Here is a 17560-nt window from a genome sequence, read left to right on the forward strand (position 1 = left end):
TAACGACTTCCTAAACTCCATTTGAAAGGTTTAAGAGCTATAAGTGAAGCAGAACAAAAAACGATGAGCTGACTAACGTTAGGCTGTCTAATAGGCGGAAATTAGACCAGTAGGCCTAGACCTACCTTTTTTCTCCCATAAATAAAAACCTTGCTACTTGGGGTATTTTACATGCACAGTGCCAACTTCGAGCCAGTAAAATAATACAAACAATAATTTAATGCTGGTATCCAAACCATTTAATTCAATTCAAGTATTATATTAGATACATTTTAAAACTTCAATGCACACGTAGGCTATAATAAGCCTAGTAATAATAAGCCTAGTAATAAGTAGACATTTAAAATACATCAATAACTGATATCATAGTTTAACACAGATAAAATCAGAGTTAAGGCTTGCTTTACGTGTTGCTCGACGAGGACTTCTTAATCGTTGTGACTTTTCAATCCTGAGGAGACAAAATGCCGCAAGCCTCCCGCCCGCCGCGGAGTGAGGAAGAGGTGGAGTTATGAGGATTCTCAGACAGTTAAGTGTCCAATGGAGTTAAAAGATTTGCTCTCAAGCTATTTTCAACACTTTAGATTGGTTAATAATTTGTAAAAATAACAGTACCACGTGGGGACTGACCAATAGCATAGATTTGTGAAAAAATATGAAATTGACCAAATTTGGACATTCGAGGTTTCCACCCGACAGGCGACAGCGACGATATGTAGTTAATTATATGTCAGGAATAAGAGGGCACAGTGGAACCGTCACCATGCCTGTTGCTGAGTCTCAACGGATGAAATCGCGCTCCGAGGCATGGTGGTGTGCTGACCAGAGGTGAGGGGGCACAGTAACCTAGGTGGCCGGGCCAGGCCCCCTGGGGCCCCCTCGTGGCGCCGACCCTGCCTGAACCGATATAGAAATGGGGACATGGTAATTGATTTGCAAAGTCATTCGCGAGCGCAGTACACAATATGACATTCAAAACGTCCTGTGCGAACTCTGTCTCACATTGATTCGCAAAGATAATTTGAAGTAAGTATTATAAGCTACAAAAAGTAGCTTATTCACGGAAATGTATGTATCATAAGTTAAACAGCACCAGGATTAAAAAAAGTGTTTTGTTTTTTTCATAGATCATATAGACCTACTACTTGTCTGTTTTAATAGTTTGTGTGATGCAAGACACCTATGCAACAAATTCCTAAAATTAAATTGTACTGGTCCTCACTAGTTAAAAAGGCTATTAAAGCAGCCAAAACATCTTTTTAATTAAATCTAGAGTTTTGCATGTTTCTGTTTTGGGTAGGTTTAAGGGTAGTTGGGATAGGCCTTATAACAAAATAGCATAAATCTGATATAAAATCAATGGAAGTCCATGCAATGTCCTCACTAATATATAGAGAAACAAATGTGTGTGTGTGTGTGTGTGTGTGCAGGTTTATATTACATTGTGTCCCCACAAGGATAGTAAAACCTGAGATCACCTATATGGGGACCAGCCAGCGGTCCCCACGAAGGAAATGGGTTAATAAACATACAAAATTATATTTTTTTGAAAATGTAAAAATGCTGAAAGTTTTGTGTGATGATGGGTAGGTTTAGGGGAAAGGTTAGTGTAAGGAGACAGAATATACAGTTTGTGCAGTATTAAAACCATTACGTCTATGGAGAGTCCCCACAAAGATAGTGAACCAGACGTGTGTGTGTGTGTGTGTGTGTGTGTGTGTGTGTGTGTGTGTGTGTGTGACTATTTGAGGGCAAATGGTCCTCTTAAATATAATGAAACTCAATGTAAAAAAAAAGCACATGGGCTTGTAAAAACATTTACAGTGCTCATTAGTATTTGAAAAGCTCGTACAATTAGCCAAATCATGTTATAGCTACTACTTTAAATGTAATGATAATGTTAATGTTAGTAGGTAGGGTAGTCTCACTGCCAAGACCTCTGACTAGACTACAAAAGGTTGGGTCGATAGCTTATCAAGAACCGCCACCTTTGACGGAAAGAGTTGTTTGATTGATATGTCAATGAGAGTTTGCTTTGCTTATAACCTGCCTTTTTGGGCAGGGCTATGCAAGCTATATTGTAATGCTATAATTGACTAGCATGCAAAAAAAGTTAGTTAAATAATGCCGATGTTCTCCTCAAACTGAAAACATGCAGAAATACGATGTAGAAAAAATAAGTACATGATTCAAAGCAGTTCAATTAGTTTAATTGCAATCCAGTGCTTCAAACAAAACTCTGGTTGTCTTTTAAAGGTTTGTTGAAAACTAACTTGACAAACTTTGGTAAATCAAGTGATTATTTTGCTTAACCTAAAAGAGAAAGAGAAAGAATGTTGTGGGCATTCATGCATGCATAATTACCCTACTGCTGTCATTTAATAGCAGTTAATTTGTGCTTTTGGATCAAAACCTTAACCAGTCCAGCAAATTAATGAGCAAATACAAAGCCATATGCACTGCTGTTCTCCAGGGCCAAAAACAGGCCACTTGAATTTCATTTCTGTTCTCTTCATATTGTGTATATGTGAATTATTTATATCCCTCTTTTTTTTTCCTCCTGTAACGTCCTTCAAACGTGACTCAGTGGATGAATCCTCAGCAGTTATCGGCTTTGGAAATCCTTGATGGATTTAGTGTGCTGGCGTGCCTTGTGATGGAAGCGTGTTGTTGAGCGTGGAGCTGGTTCTGATATGTGTAACCACAGATTCGCTGCTTCAGTAAGCAATATAAAGCCTAATTAACTCTGCTGGGACTCTCAACTCTCAAAGTGGGCCTGAAGGTTCTGAAGAATACCAATAAACTCAGATCAGTGGCGACAGTGTGAAAATGCATCCCAACAGCAAACTTTTACAGTTGAGCGAAATGAAATATACAACTCAACTCCACTAAATTCCTTATTCATTCCTCAATTCAACTCAGTGCAGAATAATGTGAGAAGGCCCGTGGTCTAGAGTAACTCTTTTCAGACAGACACAAAAAAACACTATCAGAGTCCCAGACTTCCTAAAATATCCTGTCAAAGAGAATAGACCGATCAATAGCATCCAACAATGTGCTTAAATTTACAAGCTCAGGCACGGAAACACGTCCACTGTCTGTGGTTAGAAGGAAACCATTAATCAATTTAACAACAGCCATTTCAGCGATGTGACAGGGAGCAAAACCAGACTGCAGTTATTCACATAATTACTGGCTGTGTAAATGACCTCAGTAATATAATTTAACGTTTTAATGTAAACAGTAAATGCAAGGTTAGGTGATAGGTGTTGCTTGGGTGTGACTTATGTTTTAGATTGGAGATATATGCTCAGACAGGCTCTTTCTAAGATCTCCAGCAGGAGGTTTTAAAATTGGCATGAAACAGAAGCTGTAATTGTCTTGTCTTCCTTATTGTGACATATATCCAAGTGAAATGGCTTCTTGAACAAGAAAAAAATGTAGGACGGGGCTTTGATTAATTTCGATTCATTGATTGGATTGTTGGATGGTTGTAGTTTGCTATTGCTGTGATCTCATGTGAGTGACAGGTTGTCCCGCCCTCTCGCCAGTAAAGTCAAGTCAAGTCAAGTCAAGTATATTTGTATAGCGCTTTTCACAATACAGATTGTATCAAAGCAGCTTCACAGTATTAAATTAAAATAATACAACAAGGTTTGTTTCTAGTGGAATTTATTGATAAAATCAAATTAGATATCCCCAGAATATCCCCAACTGAGCAAGCCAAAGGCAACAGTGGCAAGGAACCGAAAAACTCCATCAAGTGACCTAATAGTGTCCTAAAACTCCATCAGGTGACCCAATGGAGAAAAAAAAACCTTGGGAGAACCCAGGCTCAGTCGGGGGCCAGTTCTCCTCTGGCGTTTATTAACTAGAGGCCGGATTGTAATTTGAACTGTAAGATTAAAAATATTATATGAATGCCTGGCTGAAGAGATGCGACTTTAATCTAGTTTTAAACTGGGAGAGCGAGTCTGAGCAACGAACAGTATCAGGAAGGCTATTCCAGAGTTTTGGAGCTAAATGTGAAAATGCTCTCCCTCCTTTGGTGGTTCTGGATATCCTAGGTATGACCAAATCCTAGGTATGACCAAACGTGTCATCAGAGAAGGGCATCATTGCAAGAGGGAGTGGAAGTCATTTTGATTAAAGATTATGAGGGCACATACATCTAATAATAATGATGTGCATGGATAAATCATTTATAATAAATACTGCAATATTCCATAAAAACAAGAATTGTCAATTTTGATTCTATGGTGATTGGTCACTTTTAGTGCTCTGCTGAGAGTAACACATCAGAGCAATGGAGTACAGGTCAGATGCGATTTATGCTGATGTGCATATAGCTCAGAGTCAGAAATTGATAAATTCAGATTTTTACATCACAGTGGCTGAAGTGAGACACAAATAGTACCCTCAGAAGTGCTTGTGTGCATCAGGTATTGCCTATAATGTTAGAAACAAATGTCTCTACAAATATTGTAAAATATGAAATCAGCAATGTGGCCAGCCAGATGGCCAAATGAAGGTGGTAAATAATGTTTTAATTGAAATGTAAAAATGAAGTCTGTAGGGTTAAAGGTTAAAAATATATAATTACCTCAGTATAGAACATTTGAAGTCAACTGAAAGTCTGGTAGAAAAACAAATGTGTGTGTTCTTTAAGTGATGAGTGGAGCATACTGTATATCCATCAAAATGACTATATCTGTTCTGAAATGCCATGCCTTTTACAGTATATGCCAACTTTCAAGCACTAGACCCTAAAATTTTATTTAGAAATTTCCATAAAGGTTGCTCAGTTCAGTTGAATAAAACATTTCAGTTTTATAACGTATTTCCCTCTCACAGATCCACGGCACTGCTTCTGAAGGTTTTTTTTTTTTTTTACTTATATACCCCCATAGCCCCATCTGTAAAGTTCAAGTAGGCCTTCATCAACAGCAAACCAGACATATTTTCTATATCATGCTGGATATCCTTCAGCATTATCATCAATATTACTAAAGTGGCCATTATTACAATGATTCACTAAAACATTCGATGCTGTGGAAGACAAACAAGCTCATCAAGTTTGTTCCTCTCCGTTTAATGAGACACCTGTGCTTGTTTGCCAAGTCAAGTTATGACTGTTCTAGTGTAGACAAACTATAACTATAACTTTTCTATTTGAATATATTTTAAAAATATAATATTCCTGTGATGCAAAGCTGCATTTTCAGCATCATTACTCCAGTTTTCAGTGTCACATGATCCTTCAGAAATCATTCTAATATGCTGATTCTGTGTTGATACATTTTTTTTCTCAGGATTATTTGATGAATAAAAAGTTTAAAAGATCAGCATTTATTTGAAATTGATTATTTCACATAAAATTATGTTTTATTAACAAAGTTCGGGAGGAGCAGGTTCAGATAATTAACCAAATTATGCACAGCTGGAGATTAATCAGTAATCAACTCAATGACAGAGTATAAATTCACAGCAGACCTATCTCTGTTTATTGAAAGTTTGTCAGCATCCCTCCTCCACCCCATCTCCTCACTTCCAGTTCCATCTACACTTACCAACTGGGGGGAGTGCTCTGGGTTCGGGCCTAACTCCGAGCTCAGAGCCCTCTCCCTGGACAGCACGCCAAATACGCATAAACTTATTGTACTAATTATATGTAGATGTGAACTCATGAAATGTCTTTACTGTCATTTTCGGTCTATTGAATGCATCTTTGCTGAATAAAATAGTAGTCTTTAAAAATATATCTTACTAACACCAAATTTTTGAATGGTATAACATGACATTTCTGCTTATTTATCAGTCCATATACATGCATACAGACATATATGCTTGTATGGACACCATTGGTGACAATAAATGATATCCGATTCATATAGATTTTCATCTTAGCTCTCACATTGTTGTCACATTGTGTCTTTTTTTTATGCAAGCCGTGTTCCCACATTGCGTAAGTCAGAATAACCTCTGTGTGACCTCTAGGCTGTAATCCGTGTTTCTCAGCAGAGATCTGGGAACATAAACCTTTGATCATAAGCAGTTGTATTCATATATTCGTATGTGCTGTGCATCTACAGTGTAAAGTACAGTGATGTTCCCCTCTGTGAGATAAATAAATAAGATGTAGGAAGATTATAGGAGCCGCAGCTGTCTTGAGTCTGTTAAAGGTTACTGTATTCAAGGTCCAAAGGAACTGCGAGAGTGTGTATATTAGTGCACGATCAAGAGTGTGTGTGTTTCTCCGCCTTAATGGCACCCAGGTGCATGTCGTACGCTGCACCCTCTTTTTCTAGACCACACACGTGCATGTATACACGCATACAGTGCGTTAACCTCTTGAACAGCATAACAGTATGCTGAAGACCCTTTGCTGGCTGTCTTACTCTATAAGGGGAGAGAGCAGAGGCAGAACTGGCCCTCTGTAAACACACATATCACTCTTGTCATGCGAAATGGAAAATTTTGTACTGTCACACTGGCAATAAGCTGACCCGACATTACCTTGCTTTCATGAGCCCCAAGGCTCCATAAACAGTGCAGCACCGCCAGCACCACACAGACTTCCTCTCCTAAAACATTAGACATGCAAACTACTCAAAACCGCTGCTGACCACGTAAGATGAATTCAGCACAGGACCCAAAGTGAAACTCCAGTGCAATTCAGCAAAACCCCACATGACATAAATCACAAACTTATGTAGTATCCATGACAACAAACCAGACACCGGGGGGATTCGCTAATGTTTATTTGCTTGCGCTGTCTGTGTTGTTTTAGCACGCAGTTCACTCAAGGAATTATGCAAATCAGGTAATGGCACAAACAGACTCGAAATATCAGTGCTGAATGCAATTTACAGTACTGTGCCAAAAGTCTTAGTCACGTTAGTATTTTCACCCGCCCCAAAAAGTTTAACGACAGTTATTTATATCTTTTGCTGCAGTGTCAGTAGGAAATGTCAGTTTCATTTCCAAACATTCCTTTTGCCATTAATTGTAATAATTCAGTGAGATTTTTGTATGCACAAGGAGTCTGACAACAGCCGGTATATGCTCCTCATCGAGTCTGTCTGTGATTACATGAAGAAACAGAAAAAACTGAGACAGACTAAATCAAGAGGAACTGCGGCAACGTCTCCAAGATGCTTGAAGAAACTTACCTGCAAAGCTACAGTATACTGTGAGAAGTCTTAGGATCTTGTGTAAAAAAAAGTGAGGATGCTTTCAAAAATAATGTCATAATAGATTTTATAACTAAATAAAATCAATATTTGTTGTGACCACCATTTGCATTTAAAACAGCTTTTGTCGGTACACTTGCACATAGTTTTTCAGGTATCTTTGCAGGAAGGTTTCTTCAAGTGTCTTGGAGACGTTGCCGCAGTTCTTCTGTATTTAGTCTGTCTCAGTTTCTTCTGTATCTTCATGTAATCACAGACAGCCTCGATGATGGTGAGATCAGATCTCCGTGTGGAGCGCCAGCCGTTGTCAGACTTTTGCACAGTACTGTAGATGCTGCAATTCTTAAAATAATTGTTTGTACCACATTTAAAAAATAAATAAAATAAAAAGTAATCATCATTATGTTTATATTTATTTATATTCTGTATATACAGACCCTTTCCAAAAAATTTGAATATCATGGAAAAGTTTATTTATTTCCATAATTCCATTCAAAACGTTAAACTTCCATAGATTATAGATTCAGGGCCCACAACTTAAACGATTTCAAGTATTTAGTTGTTTATTTGTACATAATTTGGGCTTCCAGCTCATAAAACCCATGAAAACAGGATTTCAAAAAATTTGAATATTACATGAAATCACACAGTAATTACACAGTGATACCATGGTCATTGAACCAGGTTTTGGTTCTTTTGGCAGTGTGGGCAGGTGCAAATCCTGCTGGAAAATGAAGTCAGCATCTCCATAAAGCTTGTCTGCTGAAGGAAGCATGAAGTGCTCTGAAAATGTCCTGGTAGACGGCTGCGTTGAGTGGACAGCACAGTGGACCAACACCAGCCGATGACCAACACAGACTGTGGAAACTTCGCACTGGACTTCAAGCATCTTGGATTGTGTGCCTCTCCATTCTTCCTCCAGACTCTGGGACCTTGGTTTCCAAATGAGATGCAAAATTTGCTCTCATCAGAAAAGAGGACTTTGGTCCACTGTGCATTATTAAATCCAGAGTCAACGCAGCCGTCTACCAGGACATCTTCAGAGCACTTCATGCTTCCTTCATTTTCCAGCAGGATTTGCACCTGCCCACACTGCCAAAAGAACCAAAACCTGGTTCAATGACCATGGTATCACTGTGTAATTACTGTGTGATTTCATGTAATATTCAAATTTTTTGAAATCCTGTTTTCGTGGGTTTTATGAGCTGGAAGCCCAATTTATGTACAAATAAACAACTAAATACTTGAAATCGTTTAAGTTGTTGGCCCTGAATCTATAATCTATGGAAGTTTAACGTTTTGAATGGAATTATGGAAATAAATAAACTTTTCCATGATATTCTAATTTTTTTGGAAAGGGTCTGTATATAAATATAGAGAGAAAGAGAGAGAGATTTTGTCTTTGCGTCATACCTACACTCAGCCAAAGTGTGACAGGTAAATGTATTTTGGTTTAAATGTAGATTTAAAAAAAAAATCTTTTTCACTAAGGACCCACCATCCAATTTAACCAGGGTCCTTTTTGTGCAAATTAGATTTTTTATAAAATGTTTTCGTTTCAAATGAACAAAAGGATGGCGTTAATGGGAAGACTAATTAAAAAGTAAGTCAACAACTCACCCACTTAAATATCACCGCTTTGTCACGCCAAAATCAAAATCGAAATGGCCTAAAACATGATGACTGTGGGGTTCAATCAGCAATCAGCTTGGTGAAATTAAAGGTACACCTTCGTATCTTGATGACTGATGAAAATACCTGTAACAATATAATATTATTCACAAATAAAATATATTGTTCAAATTGTTTCTGCCTTTATTTATTACTTTTGAATAAATGTAATAATGCGTAAAATGATTCATACTTGGTTTTATAAATAGAACAATTGTTAATGCAAAAAATGCAAAATAGAATTGTATTTGCTTTTTTATGTTATCTAAAGTAATGTTAATATAACCAGGAAAATGTGACAACATTAAGTGTAACTGGGACATGAATTTACATTTGATTTATAAAAAAACAAAACCTCCTCATTTCAGAACAGTGCAAACACTGCCAAAGACTACTATCTGATACATAAAATATAAGGCCTGTTGTACACAATCTACTTCATGACTTCATATATTTTTTTTAGCAAGTAAAAGGCCTTTAGCCTTTTATCGTTTTAGAAATGCTTCATGTTGTGGTCTTTTTGCTTGATTTTATAAACTAAACATGAGAATAACTTTTATATGGTTCAAAATATTTCAAAATGAACACTAAAGCAACTAGTTTTACTTAACAACTATTCGAATTTCATACTTTTTGAAATGGCATATAAATAACAACATCTGCACCAGATTGCATATTTTTGCTCAGTTTGGGCCTCTGAATAAATGTAGTGTTTTCCTCCGTTCTTGTGTATCAGCTCCATATATCATACTATATGAGCCATAAAAGCCTGATGTATCTATAACAGCCTACTCAAAAAACATGAATGCAAACTTTTTTAAAGGAATTTTGTTCAAAGGCTCAATAAACTGTTCCATTTCAAATAATGATATTTTTCTGACTTATTTTATACGTCAGGTGAAGTTTAAAATCAGTAGGATAAAGTCAACAATAATGGATGGACTAATTTCTCCATCCTGAATTAACTTCCCATCAATGACTGATAGACCCGGACATCCTCAAACCAGGATACTCACAGCACGATGCATTACAGTTTGTGATGAGTTTGTTTTGTCTCATTATTATTCTAACGGCTGTCTGAACGATCCAGGTGGTATTTGATAACTTTGGATATGCGGCAGTGTTTCAAAGTGCAGTAATTTTCTTTCTGGCATTCAAAGCATTCCTCTCACACTCTGAAATAATGACCACCAACATCAAGCAATTCAAGACAGACGTTTAGCTGTTACTCTGCGGTTTTGTGTGACCTTCTGACATTTTGAAAGAGTAGCAATTGCGGTGAATAACAAGAAACATATCTGAACATCTGAAGTAGGCCTACCTATTCAAAGGTTCACATTTTTCAACAGAACAGTAGCTGTTAGATTAGTATGTTCATGAAATGGATGTTTACTCTGTTTAATAACATCCACTCTATGATTTAGACAATCAGCTCATATTTGCAGCTAAAGTAATGTTAAACCACTGTTATAAATGGTGATAAATGGATCCCAAATCCACTCATGCTCACGGAGGGGTCTTGTCGTTTTAACAAAATCTATCATTTTGAACATTTTAGTCAGAAGCTGCTCTCATCCATAAATCAAACTGAATCCATCACAGTAGACTTTTCTGTGTAATGGATGTGTCAAGGGTGTTTACCTTTTGTTAAAAATTTATTCCCAGTAGGATTTGTTGTCTAAACAATGTTCACTAAATAGCGGTGTTATAGTTGAGTGAATTGCGGCTGGACTGATTAGATTTGACTTTTGTTTCAGCTTTGAGAGAGAGAGAGAGAGAGAGTGTTGTGCTACCTGACAGAGTTCAGGATGTGCTCGCATATGGGATAGAGTGACCTAGTTACGTACTCTCTAGAGGAGAGGAAAGTGTGTGTCTGTCTGCATCTTTCTCTCTGAGAGATGAGGTGTGAGAGTGTGGTGTGGAGAGTATAGGGGCTGTTACGTGTCTGTCATGGCACAGGGCGGTGAGGCCTGGTCTCTACAGCTGCCACTGGTGCAGTGGCTCATTGAAAGAATCTTTAGATTATCAAAAGCAGATAGACTGCTGGACTTCTATAATATATATAGTACACTACTGTTCAGAAGGGGCGGCACGGTGGCTTAGTGGCCTCATAGCAAGAAGTCGCTCCAGGCGCTCCGGTTTCCCCTATACACAGTTCAAAGACATGTAGGTTTGGTGGACTGGATATTGTGTGTGTGAGTGTCAGTGCTGGGTTGTCTCAGAAAGGGCATTTGGCGTAAAACCTGTCCCAAATCAACGTGTGTATGTGTGGATAATTCCGATGAAGCGGACCCTGCAAATGAGCGGGACTAACGCTACTGTTCAGAACTTTGGGTGCGGTAAGTTTTTTAAATGTTTGTGAAAGAAATCATTAATCTTCTGGATCATTAACCTTATGCTCACCAAGGCTACATGGTATTTGATCAAAATACAGTAAAACAGTAATATTTATGAAATATTATTACAATTTAAAATATCCGCTTTCTATTTTAAAATTAATATATATTGTTTTTTAATGTACTGTTTTTGTATTTTGTATTTAAATATTAGTCAAAATTGATTAAATATTAGATATGCATTTTGTAAATATGCATTATACAATTTTTTTTTTTACATTTGTATAATGTATATTTATATTTTTAAATGTAATTTACAGTGTTTTTGGCATAAATTACATTTTAAAAGAACATCATTCATTTGAAAGCATTTATTGAAATGTGTAAAAATGTAAATCTCTTTACTGTCACTTTTGATTTATTTAAGGCATCTTTGCTAAATAAAAGTATTAATTACTTAAAACTATTTTTCTTTTTTACTGACCCTCCGATCCAAGTTTTGAACAGCAATATGATTTCATATATGTGATTCCAATATATTTATTTGAAGTATTATTTTTATTAAGGGTGCCACTGTGCCAGTGGGATAAAGTTTTTATAATACAGATATGCACAAAGACCTACATTTCCCATAATTCTTTGTGGCAACTCAAGAGTGATAAAATGCAATCAAATGTCAATTCTACCTAATCATTTGTGTTATATTGCATTAAAGTCTCCAGTCTTGGTATGTGAAAAAGAGAGAAGTGTTACATGAAAATGCTTTGTGGGAATGCTTTATTCTGACATAATTCACGATGAATTACCTCAGCTGACATAAACAGACTCACACGTATTTCAAAGGATCATTAATCTCCACAAGGGTAACTTTAAATATGTATACTCTGTATTTTTACATAAAACTAACAGTACAGAACAAGTAACAGAAATACAACCCCTATTAACTCTAAATAACATGCATTAATATTTCCAAACAGCTCCCACACCTTGCACAGAGCTACTTAATTAACTATTCGAATACAGTATTCAACGACTGCTCCCCTAAAGCATAATGAGCAGCAGCATATATTACATTGAGTGCTGGTTGCACATTTGTTGCATTTCATTGCAAAAAAATTAATAAAATAAAATTCCAAAAGTTTGATCCAAACTCAGGGAAGGTGTGAAATTCTAAAGGGTCAAACAAACTCTGTCCTAATGATGGACATTCATAATACATTGCTGGTGTTGTAAAAGTAAAGTGAAGGGTAAAAGTGTGTCCTCAGACTGATGTTTGCCCTGCTCATCCCTGCCTCATTATTTTTGTCACGCCATTCCACTGCATTTCACTGATGGTGTCATAATAGGGCTTGAGGGAACAGCTGCTCTCTGTCAATGATAGTTCTCCAGCACTGCAGGACCAATGGACGGTCACTCTGACCATTGATTGATGGATCCGTGGGACAATTCTTTTCCTCACAGCAGCCAAGACAGAGACTTCACCATGGCAACATGACAAAGCAAGTGAGACCTGTTAAAATCATATCTCGTCCTGAATACTATTATTATGATTTCATCACATCTTTGTCTGTTCTCTGCGCCAGTACTTTTTATGTAATATTACAACAATCACTGTTAACCTTCTAACAATGTGCATCAATGGAACTTTTCAAACCCCTGAATATGTAATTTACTCTGATTAATAAGGACAATTGCATAGCTAAAATACAGGGGGTCGGACAATAAAATGAAACACTGACCAATATAGTTTTGGAGGTTTCACGCATATGCGTGGCCTGGTGGCCAATCTTCACTGAATTTACATTCCAGTAAGAGCAAGCGTGAAGGTTGAATTAGCAGAGCAATATATAAAATATTGCAATCCACATAACATAATGGGAGTCATGCTGGACGAACCACATCCAACAGGAGTAACTGTCCGCAGAAGGAGGCCCTACACCATACTAAAAATGATTGTGTTTTAGTTTTGATGTCCAACCCCTGTAGCTAGAGATATCAATGGAAAATTTAATGAGACAGTTCTCCCAAAAATGAAAGGTGTGTCATTTACTAACCCTCATGTTGTTTAAACCTGTATGACTTAATGAAATTCTTGCCATGAAAAACAAAAGCAGCGTGGACTCACAAGAGAAAGAAAAAAATGATGCAGGTTTGAAACAACATGAAGGTAGTATGAGTATGACAGAATTTGTATTTTTGGGTGTACTAATCCTTGAATTAAATAGAAACTAATACCATATCTATGATGGGCATCTTAAAGGGATAGTTCACCCAAAAATGAAGATACTCCCCCTCAAGTTGTTCCAAACCTGTATGAATATCTTTTTTCTGCTGAACATAAAAGAAGATATTTTGAAGAATATCAGTTGATGGGCCCCATTGACTTCCATATAGTATTTTTTTTCTCCATTCTATGGAAGTCAACGGGGCCTATCAACTGTTTGGTTACCCATATTCTTCAAAACTATTCCTTCAAGGTGGGGTCAAATTAGCAAAATATGTGCAAAAAAAGGTCCACTGTCTATTGTCAGTAGTGTAGCAATGAATGAAACAGAGCTCAAACAGAAGTCACTTTCAAAGCAAGCTGCTTTGTGTAGGTCAACACGGCAATTTTATCAACTGAAACCAATATCTGCTTTTAAAAATATTTCTTTAATTTTTCCTTTACACGAAATTCCCTTTCTCGTGGACTCTATAAATGTTTTTGACAGTAATATGAAATTACACTCTTTTTTTTTTGTAACAGTGTAATGAACCTTTCTATCTTTCTCTTTCTTTTTTCCCTGTGTTGTTTCTAATTAGCGGTAATTAAAAGAGACTGTCTCTATACCTCACCAAGGTCAGTCAAGAGGGGAATTAAGTTCGGCAATTAATCTGCATAAAGAACACTCCCCTCAGCACTAACCTGCTAGAGAGAGATATCTATAATCCCATCGTTCACTCATATCATCTTGCTCTGAGATGTTAGAACAGTTTGTGGAATTAATTTGTCCATTTTATCATTATATTCATAATTAACGAAGCAACATATCAGTTAAAGCAGACTAAAATAATGATTGTAGACATGTCCGTTGCAGTGCCATGCAATTGGAACAAGCACCCTGAGCAAAAACATATCATCATTATGTTAAATTTGTACATTCTGACATTGTGGAAATGTATCAACAAATTCAACTTAATGAATCATTTGAACATCTTTACTATATATACTCAGGATCTAGAATGAGTCTTCATCCTGGATTTACCTTTCTGTCATCAGAGACAAACTAACTGTCACCACACCGAGTGCTTTTCTTCTAGAGAGAGACGTACCGGCGTGATAGAGTTATCGATCACATGGAGATTCATATAACTCTATCTACGTTAATCACCCTATTGAGTAGGATGTTGCAACATCTTACTCAATAACAAAATCAATACCTACAACTCCTCCCTCCCCCATGACAGCCCATTAACGGCGAGATGAAGGCTGACGGTGAAACGCTCTACCTCGACAGTCGTCGTCGTCAGTAGAGACTCGGACTCGTTGTCAGTCCTGCTCTGATTTCAACCCACTGCTGATGAATCAGTCATACTGAGAATGTCAACAGGCCATCGGTCCCTTCTGCCACCCAGGGGACAAGCCCACGTTTCCCAGGGAGAGGATTGATTGGGTTCCTTTATTTCAAGCACTTCTTTTACCAAGAAAGGATCAATGAGAGTTTCTTGACTGGCTTTGGCTCTGGTCTGCTGTGGAACTGATTTCTCCACGGCTGTCGCAGCGTGTTAGAGATTGTGCCAAAGAGGTTGTTCATTAGCACCGAGCTAGTCAGTCTGCGCCAGGATCACCAAGAATCATTTGCTGTTACAACGGAAGATGTCAGTGGAAGCTGACACTTAGGAAAGATGAGACAAGGCTCTGATTGTGTTCAATATTAAAGATAGAGGGCCCTATTTTAACGATCTGAAACGCAAGTGTCAAAGCGCAAAGCGCAAAGCGCAAAGCGCAAAGCGCAAGTAACTTTGTGGGCGGGTCTTGGCGCTGTTGCTATTTTCCCGGCGGGATAAATGACTCTTGCGCCTGGCGCAAATCTAAAAGGGGTTGGTCTGAAGTAGCTTCATTATTCATAGGTGTGGTTTGGGCGTAACGTGAAATAAACCAATCAGAACGTCATCTCAAAACGTTGTTTTCTAAACCTGTAAAATAGCATGAGGGAACGTTTGCGCCGGAACACGCCTCCTCTTTGCACTGAACCGCCCCGGGGAACGCAAGTGTATTTCTTAGTTAACCGACGTGCATCTAAAAAATTTGTAACACTCCCAAATCAAAAATTTCAATTGACCGATAACATCTAAATTTTTCAATTGGCCCAAGTGAAAATCTGTACATTTAATTTTAGAATTTACAGAATTTCACTTGGGCCAATTGAAAAATTTAGATGTTATCGGTCAATTGAAATTTTTGATTTGGGAGTGTTACAAATTTTTTACAGTGAGTGGAGGGAAAAGTCCGCTTTGCTCGGGTGCAAAATAGGAATGATACATGCGATACATTGCGCTGGGTGCAAGATATAGGCCCAGAATGAAGAAGTGGTTTGACTGATAAGTTTTTATATTCATACTTATATTTATTTTCACATTATATATATATATATATATATATTTGAACTAACGATGAACAATACATCTACAGCATTTATTAATCTTAGTTAATTTTAATATTTTAAGGTCAAAACTAAAAAGAATTAAGAATGTACACTTTCAGGAAGGATGGTACAAAAGCTGTCACTGGGGCAGTACCCTTTCAAAAGGTACTAATATGTACTGTTTTGGTGCTATTATGTACACTTTAGGTTGCACATTAGGTTTACACGTTAAGGGTAAATAAGGTACAAAGGTGTACCTTTTGAAAAGGTAATGCCTCAGTGACAGCTTTTGCACCTTTTTTTTTTTCTGAGAGTGTATTAACATTAACTTCTGTAGCTTTGGACATACTGTGGACATTCTCCAAGGGGTTCAAGAAAGACAACCATGTCAGTTTTATCAAGTTCAGGTCATTTTTATGGTTTTTGCTCAAAAGGGAGGTGCAATTCAAAAGGGGGTTTTACTGGTAATGTAATTAATTGTGAAATATTTTCTATGTTTCTATTTTTAGCAATACAAAATAAGCGTTTTCACGAATGGTCTCAGACTATGGGCCCTCTGTAGTCAGAGAAAACAAAATATACTGTTTTGTGGTTCATCTTATATTTCTTAGACACAGCACACGTACAGATGCACACAAGCAATGCACATCCTCACTCTCTCTCTCTTCTACTCTCATGGTGTCTCCAGCAGTTTTGACAGAGAGCTGGTGTGTGTTGGCCATGTGAGGGTTAAGCAGGAAAAGTCAGGGGCTGAGAGCACTTCGGTTGGATGTTGTCTATTTGCGTTCCCGGTAGGGCTGCCGAGCTCGCTGAATAGAATCAGTGCACTTGACTGTATCCAAGCAACCATTCATTAATGCGGTCGACCCTGCATTGGGCTTTGTGAGTCTCAGTTCAGAGATGTGTGCTAGTCGCCGTACAGAGTAGTTAAGAACCAGTGATTACCGAAAAACATGTCCCCACAGGAGCTCTGAAGAAAGGCTGGCATGGCATTGAGCAAAGATTTCATAAAACAGGGTTTTTCAAAGTTGTTCTGGCAAAATTGTGATTTTAAAGGAGTGATATGAGGCAGTGGTGTTTTGTCAATATACCGCATTTTCTAAAAATATTTGAACAGCTGCGAGGGGTTGATTTTAACAGTTCATTAAGCAGTAAAACTGGTTGTGTAATTATCGCTCCATCAGAAGATTGCTGGTGGCTGTTGGATTTTTCTGTGAAAAACAAAACGGATAAAAAAACTAAACAAAACCCCAAATTTAGGCCGAAACTCCAAACCTCTTCAGGTTTCGGACAACAGAGCTGGCTCACACAGGTGTGCTGAATCCCTAGGTGGCCTGATTGAAATAGACTCAGAAAGACCCTCCTGGTTCCAGCACTCAACCTTTTCACTGAGTTGAAAACATTTGAAGTCTGCTTGAATTATTAATGATTGCCCTTGGCCATATTCCCCAGATAGAGTGGACAAAGGGAACTGCATTTAGGAAGGACTGGAAAACCAGAACACAGACTGGAATAACATCCTTGGGAGTTTGGGAAAGCAAATGTGATCTGAGAAGAAAGATGTGAGAAGAAAATATATGGAAAATAAAAATATGCAAGGTGAAAGGAAGGTGAAACAGAAAGATAAATAGGAATGAATATTGTTGGGTATTTGTTTGACCAAAACATTTCCAGTCCTACGTAAGACTGAATTTTTGCAAATCCCAAAAGTCTACTGAAGACACAAGTCAGAGAC

The sequence above is a fragment of the Rutilus rutilus genome, assembly GCF_951802725.1.
Source record: "Rutilus rutilus genome assembly, chromosome: 19".
Taxonomy (NCBI): Eukaryota; Metazoa; Chordata; class Actinopteri; order Cypriniformes; family Leuciscidae; genus Rutilus; species Rutilus rutilus.